At 37.9% G+C, this 12,001-nt stretch overlaps 1 protein-coding gene across 6 annotated transcripts in view; it reads left to right on the forward strand.

Moving 5' to 3' along the window:
- Positions 1-12,001, forward strand: part of PCCA (propionyl-CoA carboxylase subunit alpha) — a 369,338-nt gene that overhangs the window by 215,439 nt on the left and 141,898 nt on the right. The window lies entirely within an intron of this gene.

The following is a 12,001-nucleotide window of genomic DNA, read 5'->3' on the forward strand; positions in this document are numbered from 1 at the left end:
AGAGAATGGGATGGTATATATGTGTGTGTGTATATATATATATATATATATATAAAGTGCTGAAGAATTTAAAAAAAAAAAAGGAATGTCAACAAAGAACGCTATATCCAGCAAAACTATCTTTTAAACATGAAGGAGACGTTAAGACATTCTGAACAAAACCCAAGAGAATCCAATGCTAGCAGACCTATCCAACAAGAAATATGAAAGGAAGTTCTTCAGGGTGAAATGAAAGGACATTAAACAGAAACTGTTAAATACATGTGAATTAAAAAGAGCACTGGTTACCAAATGACAAAAAGCAAGATTAGTCATTAAAAACAAATGAAAACCCTCCAAAAAAAAGAAAAAAAGAGCACTGGTTAAAGATTACTACATCAGTAAATATAAAAGACAATATAAATTTATTTTTAGTTTGTAATATCTTTTTGTTTTCTTTGTGATTTAAAAGACAACTGCATAATGCAATAATTATAATTCTAAGTTGATAGGCGCACAATATATACAGATATAATTTGTATGACAGCAGGAAGACAAATGGTAGAGAAAACAAAGCTATATTGGAGCAAATTTTCTATATCCCTTTGCAATTAAGTTAGCATTAATCCAAACTACGGTTGTTAAATATAAGGTGCTAATTGTAATCCCTAAGGTAACCACTAAGAAAATAGCTTTTGAAAATAGTATATGAACCATCAAGGGAATTAAATTGGCACACTAGGAAATATCTAATTAAGCAAAAGAAGGCAGTAATGGAGGAATAGAAGAACAAAAAAGATATGAGATAGAAAGCAAAAAGTAAAAGTAAAAGCAAAAAGTAAATCCTGGGCTTCCCTGGTGGCGCAGTCATTGAGAGTCTGCCTGCCGATGCAGGGGACGCAGGTTCGTGTCCCGGTCCGGGAGGATCCTACATGCCGCGGAGCAGCTAGGCCCATGGGCCATGGCCGCTAGGCCTGCGCGTCCGGAGCCTGTGCTCTGCAACGGGAGAGGCCACGACGGTGAGAGGCCTGCTTACAGGGGAAAAAAAAAAAAAAAAATCCTGCTTAATGAGGAAGTATATTTAATGTATCAGTAAATAGAATAAGCACCCCAGTCAAGGGCAGATACTGGTATAGGCGGAAAAAAACAAGATCAATAGCTGACTCACTTTGTTATACAGCAGAAACTAACACACCATTGTAAAGCAATTATACTCCAGTAAAGATGTTAAAAAAAAAACGATCAAATTATATGCTTTCATCAATAGATATACTTTGACTCAAAGACACAGTAGCCTGAAGGTAAAAGGAGAGAGTTATCAGACAGACTATGTTTGTAATACTAGTATAATTATTATTAATAATACTAATATTAGTCAACATAATTTTAAGACAAAAATTGTTACTGGAGACAGAGGGATATTTTATAATGATAAAACAATCAATCCTTGAGAAAGCTATAACGATTTTGAGCATATATGTTACCCAATAACGCAATCCCCAAATATATGAAGCAAAACTGAGACAACTGAAAGGAGAAATTCATGATTCAACAATAATAGTTGGAGATTTTAATACTCTACTTTCAGTAATGGATAGAACAACTAGACATGATTAACAAGGAAGTAGAAGACTTGTACAACACTATAAACCAAATAGATCTAATAGTTATCTATTTAGAACAGTACATTCAACTGGAGAACATACAACTTCTCAAGTGCATGGATAACATTTTCCAAGATAAACCATGTCATATGCTAGGCCATAGAAACAAGCCTTGATAAATTCAATGAGATTGAAATCTTACAAAGTATGTTCTCCAACCACAGTTGAATGAAATTAGAAATCAACAAAAAAGGAAATTTGGGAAATTCACAAATTTGTGGAAATTAAATAATTCACTCCTAAATAACTAATAGAATGAAGAAGAAATCACAAAGAAATTATAAAATACTTTGAAATGAATTAAAACAAGATCAGAACATTCAAAACCTTATGGGACGCATCTAAAGCAGTGGTTAGAGGGAAATTTAGAGCTGTAAACACATATTAAAAAAGAAGATCTCATATCAGTCACCTCATCTTCCACTTTAGGAAAATAGGAAAAGAAGAGCAAACTAAACCCAAAGCAAGGAGAGGGAAGAAAATACTAAAGATCAGAGAGGAAATAAATGAAATAGAGAATAGAACAACAGTAGAGGAGATCAGTAAAAGCAGAATTTGGTCCTTGGGAAGATCAGCAGAAATGACAAACTTTTAGGTGGGACTGGCCAAGAGAGAAAGAGACTCAAATAGCTAAAATCAGTAATGAAATAAGGACTATACATACAGACCTTACAGAAATTAAAAGGATTATAAGGAAATAATGTGAACAATTACATGCCACCTTAGATAAAATGGAGAAATTTGTAGAAAGATGCAAGCTACTGACACTAACTCAAGAGGAAATAGAAAATCTGAATAGACCTGCAAGAGATTGAATTAGTCATCACAAAACTTCCCAGAAAGAAGAACCCAGGACTAGATGGCTTCACTGGTGAATTCAGTGAAGTATTTAGAAAGAAATTAATTAATACTAATCTTTCACAAACTCTACCAAAAATAGAAAGAAGGATAAAATCTGCAACTCATTCTCCACGGCCAGTATTACCATGATACCAAATCCAGATAAAGATGTTAAAAGAAAACTGAAGACCAATATCCCTCATATATTTATGCAAAAAATCCTCAACAAAATACTAGCAAACTAAATTCATGAATATATAAAATGATTGTATACCATAACCAAGTGAGTTTTATCCTATGTATACACAGTTGGTTTAACATCCAAAAAACAATCAATGTGATAAATCATGTTAATAGAGTAAAGGGGAAAAATCACAGAATTATCTCAATAAATGCAGGAAAAACGTTTGGCAAAATCCAGCAGCATTTCATGATAAAAACACTCAACCAGGGACTTCCCTGGTGGCGCAGTGGTTAAGAATCCGCCTGCCAATGCAGGGGACACAGGTTCGAGCCCTGGTTCAGGAAGATTCCACGTGCCGTGGAGCAGCGAAGCCCATGCGTCACAACTACTGAGCCTGCGCTCTGAGTCCGTGTGCCACAACTACTGAAGCCCGTGTGCCTAGAGCCCGTGCTCTGCAGCAAGAGAAGCTGCTACAATGAGAAGCCCGTGCACCGCAACGAAGAGTAGACCCTGTTCACCACAACTAGAGAGAAAGCCTCTATGCAACAATGAAGACCCAATGCAGCCAAAATAAATAAATAAATCTAGTAAAAAAAAACCAAACCAAAACAAAACCCCAAACACTCAAAACCAATTAGGAATAGAAGGGAGCTTCCACAACCTAATGAAGGCCATCTGCAAAAAATCCACAGCTAACATCATATTTACTGGCATACAACTGAATGTTTTTTCTGCTAAGGTCAAGAATAAGATAAGGAAATTTGCTGTTACTTTTTTCAACACTGTACTAGAGTTCCTAGCTTGGGCCGTTTGGCAAGAAGAATTAAAGGTATCAAGATGGGAAAGAAGTAAAGCTATCTCTGTTTGCAGGTGACATGATCTTGTATGTAGAAAATCTTAAGGAATTCACAAAAAAACCTATTAGAACTAATAAATGACTTTTGCAAGGTTGTGGAATATAAGAATGATATATAAATATCAATTTTATTTTTATGCAATAGCGGTGTTACAAACCAAAAATAAAATTAACAAAACAGTTTTATTTTACAGAAGCACCAAAAAGAATACAATACTTAAGCACAAAAATTTTTAAAAAGAAGTGTAAGACTTGTGTACCAAAAACTACAGAACAGTGGTTGAAATAAAGACAATTTAAATAAATGGGTTAGCATCCCACATTCACAGATCAGAGGACCTAATATTAATGACATACAGATTTGATGCAATCCCTATTAAACCCTAGCTGTGCTTTTTCTGCAGAAATAATCATATTCCAAAATTTGTACGAAAATGCAAGAGATTCAGCATAACCAAAACAATCTCAAAAAAGAACAGGGGCTTCCCTGGTGGTTCAGTGGTTGAGAGTCCGCCTGCCGATGCAGGGGGCGCGGGTTCGTGCCCCGGTCCGCGAGGATCCCACGTGCCGTGGAGTGGCTGGGCCCGTGAGCCATGGCCTCTGAGCCTGCGTGTCCAGAGCCTGTGCTCCGCAACGGGAGTGGCCACAGCAGTGAGAGGCCCGCGTACCGCAAAAAAAAAATAAATAAATAAATAAAAATTTAAAAATAAAAATAAAAAATGGGCAAAGGAATGAATAGAAATTTTTCCAGCGAAGATATACAAATGGTCAACAAGCCCACGAAAAGATGCTCAGCATCACTAGTTACTAGGGAAATGCAAATCAAAATCAAAATGAGATACCACTTTACATACACTAGGCTGACTATAATCAAAAAGACAATAACAAAGTGTTGCCGATAATGCGGAGAAATTGGGACACGTATACATTCCTGGTGGAAATTTATGAGTAAAATGATGCAAACCTGGAAATAATTTGGCAGTTTCTCAAAATGTAAGACAGCATCACATGACCCAGCTATTCCACTCTCAGCTATATATACCCAAGGGAGATTAACCCATATGTCCACACGAATGTTGTATACAAATGTTCATAGTGGGCATTTTTCATAATAAGCAGGCAGTGGAAATGTCCATGAAGTGATTAATAGATATATAGTGTTAAATAAAATGTGTATTTATAGAATGGAATATTATTCAGTAATAAAAATAAATGAGATACTTCATACAACATGAGTGAAATTTGAAAACACTATGCTAAATGAAATAAGGCAGGCACAAGAGACTACAAATTTTATGATTCAATATATACGAAATGTCTAGAATAAGCAAAGTGTAGAAATAGAGTGTACATTAGCTGCATAGAGCTGCATAGGCCAGAGGGGGAAATGTGAAATGACTGCTAATGGGTCCAAAGTTTCCTTTTGGGTTATGAAAATGTTTTAAAATTGGTTGTGGTGATGGATACACAACTCTGTGAATATACTGAAAACCAATGCATTGTACACTTCAGGTGAGTTCAATTTATGATGTGTGAATTTTGTTACTAAAGCTGTTTACAATTTTAAAAAATTATATATTTTATATTTAAGAATTTATTTTCCTGATGGTGTAATAGAAGTTCAAATTTTAGGAATTAAAATGAGACATCATTATATCTTCTAGCATGATGGCGTTTTTTTAAAGAATATTTCTTCTGTAATTACAAAAGACACGGAGGAACCTTAAATGCATAATACTAAATGAAAAGAAGCCAATCTGGAAAGGCTACGTTCCATATGGTTCTAGCTGTACAACATTCTGGAAAAGGCAAAACTGTGGAGACACAGTAAAGATCAGTGGTTGTCAGGGATTCGGCGGGGGTGAGGACGGGGGGTTGAATAGGTAGAGCACTGGATTTTTTTAGGGCAGTGAAACTATTCTGTATGATACTTTAATGGTAGATACATGTCCTTATACGTTTGTTCAGACCCTAGAATGTACAACACAAACAGTGATCCCTGTGGACATTAGTTAATAATAATAATGTATTGGCTTTGGTTCATCAGTTGTAACAGATGTACGGCACTAATGCAGGCTGTTAATTAACAGGGATACTGTGTCGGGTGGGGTGAGTGAGGGTATGTTTAGGAAGATCTTTGTACTTCCTGCTGAAGTTTTCTGTAAACCTTAAACTGCTGTAAAAGATTAAAAATTAATTTTTTAATTAAAAATTCTCTTGAAGGTAAGATTTTTTAAGAAAATTAATAAGCCACAGAGGGGGAGAACATATTAATAATACATAAATCTGACAAAGGCTTTCTATCTGAAGTAAAGAACTCCTGCAAATCAGTAATTAAGGCCAACATCCTAATACAAAATGGGCAAAAACTTGAATACAAGTGGCCAATAAGCACTGATGTGTAGGTGTTCAACATTACTAGTCCTAAGGGAAATGAATATTAAACTATGAAGAGTTGTGGTCTCTCAGCCTCCAGTCTGGCTAGAAGTAGAAAGACGAGCGCCAGCAAAGGGTGGCACGGCTGTGGAGCAAACACTCCATTGCTGACGTGTGAGTATCGGTACGTTTTAATACTTTGGAAAACGGTTCGGCAGTTTTTGTAAAATTAAACATACGTGCACCGTAGAATTTCCACTCTTAGATTTTTTTTACTCACAAGAAATGAAAACGTAAGTCCTCAGAAAAGACTTGTGCAAAGAATGTTTATAGCGGCTTTGTTCATAAGAGTCCCAAACTGGAAACAACCCAAATGCCGATCAACAACAGGGTGAACGCATTTTACTATGCTTGTGTTATACAGTAGAGCCCTACTCCGCAATTGAAAAAGAATGAATGATTCAATGTGAATGAACCTCAGAAGAATTATAGTGGGCAAGAACCACACACGGGAGTGCTTTTTTTTTTTTTTTTTTTCCTGCACGCGGGCTTCTCACCGCTGCGGCCTGTCCCGCTGCGGAGCACAGGCTCCGGACGCGCAGGCTCAGCGGCCACGGCTCACGGGCCCAGCCGCTCCGCGGCACGCGGGACCCTCCCGGACCGGGGCATGAACCCGTGTCCCCTGCATCGGCAGGCGGACTCCCAACCACTGCGCCACCAGGGAAGCCCGAGAGTGCATATTTTTGAAGTTTGTTTATGTGACACTATTTTTGAACTGTTGTGGGGAAGATAAATGATGGAGCTTAAGGTTTTTTAATTTCACTGTATATAAATTGTATGTTAATATTGAATAACAGGTTGTTGAAATAATAGAGGCGGACTTTGGATATTATAGCACCAAATTATGATAATGATGATAGTGTCTCTTATTTAGCCTTTATGTGCCAAGCACCAGTCTAACCATTTTATACCTTTTATTTCATTTAATCAACATGTGAATTAAGTATTCTTACTGCCTTTGTCTTACTGATAAGGAAACTGAGGTACAAGGAGTATAGTAACTTGTAAAGGTCATGTAGCTTTTGTGGTTAGTGATCAATCAGTCGGACACTAGCGCCTGCAGGGGTGATGCTTAATCACCACCATCATTGCCTTTCTTCACTAGTTGTGCCCAAAGTTCAAATTGAGAACCATAAACCCTTATTGGCAGAAGAAGAAAATCGGGTTTGCATAATATTAAAATGTCTTTAAGATTATAAGTCATACTGTCCATTTGTGGATTCAGGTGTCATTTGTGTAATGCTAAGACTCCACACTTGGTAATGTTCCTTAACTCTTTCTAGCACTATTTTGTGATACACATTCTTCTGCACAGTCTTCTACATTCTAATGTACACATTTTAAACTGCATACAGTCAGAAGTCTGTTCCTCCACTATGACAAGTTCTAGCTTTGAAGAGGTTCTCTGAAAATGCTGCTTTTATCTTTCTTCTGCAGTGATGAACTTTAATGTTGAAGTGTTGTAAGTTCTCACATAATAAGGCTTAGATTTTTGTTTGGTTTGGCAGTAGACTTCTGTTTAAAATTCTTTTAATCTGTTCATTCCATGCTTTGTATATTCATTTTGATAGCTGATGGCTCTGTGAAGAATTTTATGTGAATTTATCACATTAATAAAACTCTTCCTCCATCCCAACTTGCTAAAAGTGGGGTTTTCAGTGAATTGTTGAATTTTTGTCTTCTTTGGGTTGGTTTTTTTTTTTTTTTTTTTTTTTTCTGGAGGAAATAAGACACAATTCATATGCTAGATCTAAAGTTTCATTAAAATTGCTTATGCCCTGTCTCAGGCATTTTAAGTGGGCCATCTGTCTAAACATCTCTCTCCTTTTTTTTCTGATCATTTCCTCGACTTATTCATGAGCCATGGGAGGGCTCCTTTGTAGTCTCCATGTAGCTGGTTCTGTCTACCCCCACTGAATACATCTATGTGCTTGCATAACATATCTTTTCACCGTGCTGGAAATTCTCTGAACTTGGTGCAGATGAATGGCCCACTTTTCTGAAGGCCTTTTTCTTCCTGCAAAGATTTGTATGCAGAAGCTGACCTCTGCAGCCATGGAATGCAGCATATTATTCTTGATCATTTTACAGACCACCCACTGTGAAAGTTATGATGAAGGATTGCTTAATGATTCTTTGACCACTAACATTGTTTTAACTCAGTATTTCACTCCTAAATAGGTAATGGCACAATTGTAAACCAGCATTTCTGAGTGTCTGATACTATGGTTTTGAGATGCTTATAATCCTTGATAACTAAAGATGCTGTTTATGTTTACACAAAATCTGCTTTAACAAATGACATGCAATAGCAACATACTTGAGTTAGTATTCCTTGCACCTTTTTGAGTAAAAGATTCCAATAGTTTAAATGTATTAGCATTAACATTTGTGACAGTCAGCTGACAGCTTTTTACCATAAAATGTAGAAAAATTTAGTTTAATTGAGCATATTCATTTTGGCTGACTGATGATAATCAAAGTGGACAGGTCTGGGTAAGAGCTGTTATTTGATTTGCTTTGTGAGTAGCTGTTTATGTGAATTCCTTTTTACTGGTTGGTTTGTTTGTTTTTGAAGTGGTAGCTTAAATGGTATCAGCTTTCCAGTTAACTAATAAGTCACATAGATGAAATTTTTGATCGGATGGCAGTCTCTTTCACTAGACAGACACTTCAGTAGAGGGGGCTGTTTTCTGTATATCATTACTACAGTGAGTTGAGTAAAGCTCCCAAGACTCCCGCCCCTCCCCACCTTTCAGAGAGTTGTTCATAAAATCTTCTTTGAGACTATTTTGGATTTAGTGAAGAAATATAATTCTTTTTTAAAATTTAAAATATAACTTCAGGTAATTATTATCATTATAGACATATTTTTGCTGGTGGAGTTAATTTCATTGTTTCAAAGTAATTCTTGTTAATCCGGTTTCAATAATTTTGCAGAAATAGAGCACATATACTTTCAGGTTGATATGTATTATATTTATTTATAGTTATAGTTTATTTCTATTGTAGAGCTTACTGATATTTATATTGAGCATATATGCCCAACCCCATCCATTTTATTCAAAAACAAAACAAAACAAACTACTTTCAAACTTATGTAAAGCCAGAAGGAATCTTAGCAAACTTTGTTTGTAGAAGAGTGAACTCATGTAAAGAGATTCCAGGGCTTCCCTGGTGGCGCAGTGGTTGAGAGTCTGCCTGCCGTTGCAGGGGACGCGGGTTCGTGCCCCGGTCCGGGAAGATCCCACATGCTGCAGAGCGGCTGGGCCCGTGAGCCATGGCCGCTGAGCCTGTGCTCCGCAATTGGAGAGGCCACAACAGCGAGAGGCCCGTGTACCGCAAGAAAAAAAGAAGAGATTCCACAGTTTGTCCCCCTTTTCTTGGTGTCTCAAGGTCTTGCTTTCACAGAGAAGCCTCTTTCTATATGGCTAGAAAAGTGCTGCTTCAGGAGTCGGATGCTCAGAAGCAGCAGCAGCTTTCCCGTTATCTCACCAACGCTGCTCTGATCCTTATTTTACAGGTGTGGAAATTTTGGTTCAAAAGGATTGAATGAGCTCCTGGTACAATGCTAGTAAGAGAATGGGCTGAGATTAGACCTCAGCATTTCAACTCAAGAGCCTGTGCTCTCTCTACAGGTCCTCTTGGGGGCAGGTTCTAACACATATGAAACAGATGTGGATCAAAATAAAACAGTGGAAAAATAAATAGTAGTTAGGTTCCAAAGAGTGGCGACTACATCTCGCCACCATCTGTAAGATTGCTTTCTGTGGGAAAATGTGTTCTGCTTTCGAACAGGATGTCAGGATCAACGACTTCCCAAGAAGCCTCTTGGGAAATTGGGCTCCACATTTACTTGAAAGACTTATTGGGCCACTGAATTGTGAAGAGTATTAAGCGTATACTAGAGGTTAAGTAGAAGGGAGATCACTGAAGTTTGTACTATAATTAGGTGAGGAAGATAAATATTCTTTTTGAAAAATCTGTTAGTTTGAGAAGCAGAGAGAAGGAATCTAAAGTTTCCTTAATGGGATTTCAGTTATGGGGGAAAACAAGAGTATAGGCCTAGAGTTGGGGCTAATCATCATAATAAAAATGAACACTTATATGTATTATTTAATTTTATCCTCAGTACATCACTGTGATGCAGACGCTGTTCTATCTTAATTTTATACATGAGGAAACAGACTTTTGCTCGAGCTCAGAGCTGATTAATGACGGAGCGGGGTTTCTGCCAACTTCGGCAAGTCACTGGCGCCTGAGCTTGTAGCCACTGTGCTTGGTTCCCCCGCTCGTGTCCGCTTGGCTCAGTTTGGTTTGTGAAGGACTTTTAGGCCTTGGCCCAGCCGGATATACAAGTCAGAGAATAATCAGAAATAAAATGAAATGCAAAGAGTGGGAACTTATTTTTTAAGAAACTTGAATGATAGGTTGATTGATTAAGGTTTAACCTGATGTAAAACAGAAAACCACGGAACCGTCCTGAGCAGGGGAGTGATCTGATTATCGAGGGTAGCAGAGTCGGGAAAGCCAGGCTGCACGGCACTCTAGCCGTGAGGCTGTCTCTCTCACTGCAGCCCTCCTGAGAGGATGGGCTGTTCACCTCATTTGAGGTTGAACCAAGTGAGCATAGTGAGGCCACCCACACAGTCCCGGTAGCCCCGGGGGGGCCTGGGAGCTCGAGGCTCGCTCCTTCAGTGGCCCCCGATGCGCCCCTGGGGAGGCACAGCCTCTCCTGTGAGGGGCTTGGCACCGAGTGGCTGCTCCACTGCTTCTTGCCCACTTTCCCCTCAGCCCTTTCTCCCCAGCCTGTGCTGAGGTTTGGCGATGTAAAATAAGGCATGATCTTGTGCTTTTAGGAGCTCACAGGCCAATGGGGGAGACAAACATGAACAAACAAATGCCCTGTGGACAAGATGCCAACAGAGGCCAAGCTGGATCGCAGAGCCACCCTCCTCCTTTCCCTCCTCTCTGCCCCATATGCCTTCTCTCTCTCTCTCTCTCTCTCTCTCCCCCCCACTCCTCCTCTCCCTCCTCTCTCCTCCCCTGTTGTTCTCACGCGTGAAGCTCTGTCCTCTGAAACACTCCTCTTCAAATTGCCAAAAAAGAATCTTTCCAGGCCCACAGTGTGCATTAGTCTTGATTTGTTTATGCATTTTTTTAACTTTAATTTTTATCTGTGTAGTATTAAAAACATTTTCTTCATCTTAAAATAATTCAGTACGTAGTGTGCTGAATACAAATAGTCACCTAAACTTATTAATCATCCTCCATTGGACATCGTGACTAGAGGTGATTTGATTCTAATCATAATTTTTTTGACTATGACTTTTTTTTTTTATTGACTACACAGAGACTCCTTTGAAATTCAGGGGAGTGTTAAATTGAAACGTAGCCTGCAACATTGTTTTTAGAACTAAGAATTAAGCCAGAGTCTTGATACTGCATGTTTAGTGCTTAGTCAATATTACTTCACAACTATAAATAATGTAAATATGCCATACTTAAATTAGGTTAATTCAGAAATCATTAAAATTTTGTTACTTTAAAGATTGGGGAGAAACATTTGTATCCCCAAAACGTGTTTTGTCTCTGGCTTCTTGTCCCAGTTTTTCTGGAGCACGTAATATTGATCATTCACAGAAAAAGACCTGTGTGTTAAGATTAGCATCACTGATGTTGTTTTTTCACCCAGACAAACAAACAAACAAGAAATTCAAACAAAACAATTGGACACAAGGAAACTTTTGGAGGTGATGGATATGTTTCTTACCTTGATTGTGGTGATGGTCACATGAGTGAATAAATATGTCCAAATTCATCAAATTGTATACATGTGCAGTTTTTTGCATATGAATTATAACTCAACCTGGAAAAAAGAAAAGATTAGCATTGTAAGGTTTCAAAAAGTCTTGAACAATGACCAAATATTGAAAAGAAATTAACATTGCTTAAAGAAGGTTAATTTTTGAAGGACTGTCAAAATTAAGCAGCTCAAATTCATAGACGAGGTGATGGTACCACAATTATTTCAGAATGACT

The sequence above is a fragment of the Kogia breviceps genome, chromosome 16, assembly GCF_026419965.1.
Source record: "Kogia breviceps isolate mKogBre1 chromosome 16, mKogBre1 haplotype 1, whole genome shotgun sequence".
Lineage (NCBI taxonomy): Eukaryota > Metazoa > Chordata > Mammalia > Artiodactyla > Physeteridae > Kogia > Kogia breviceps.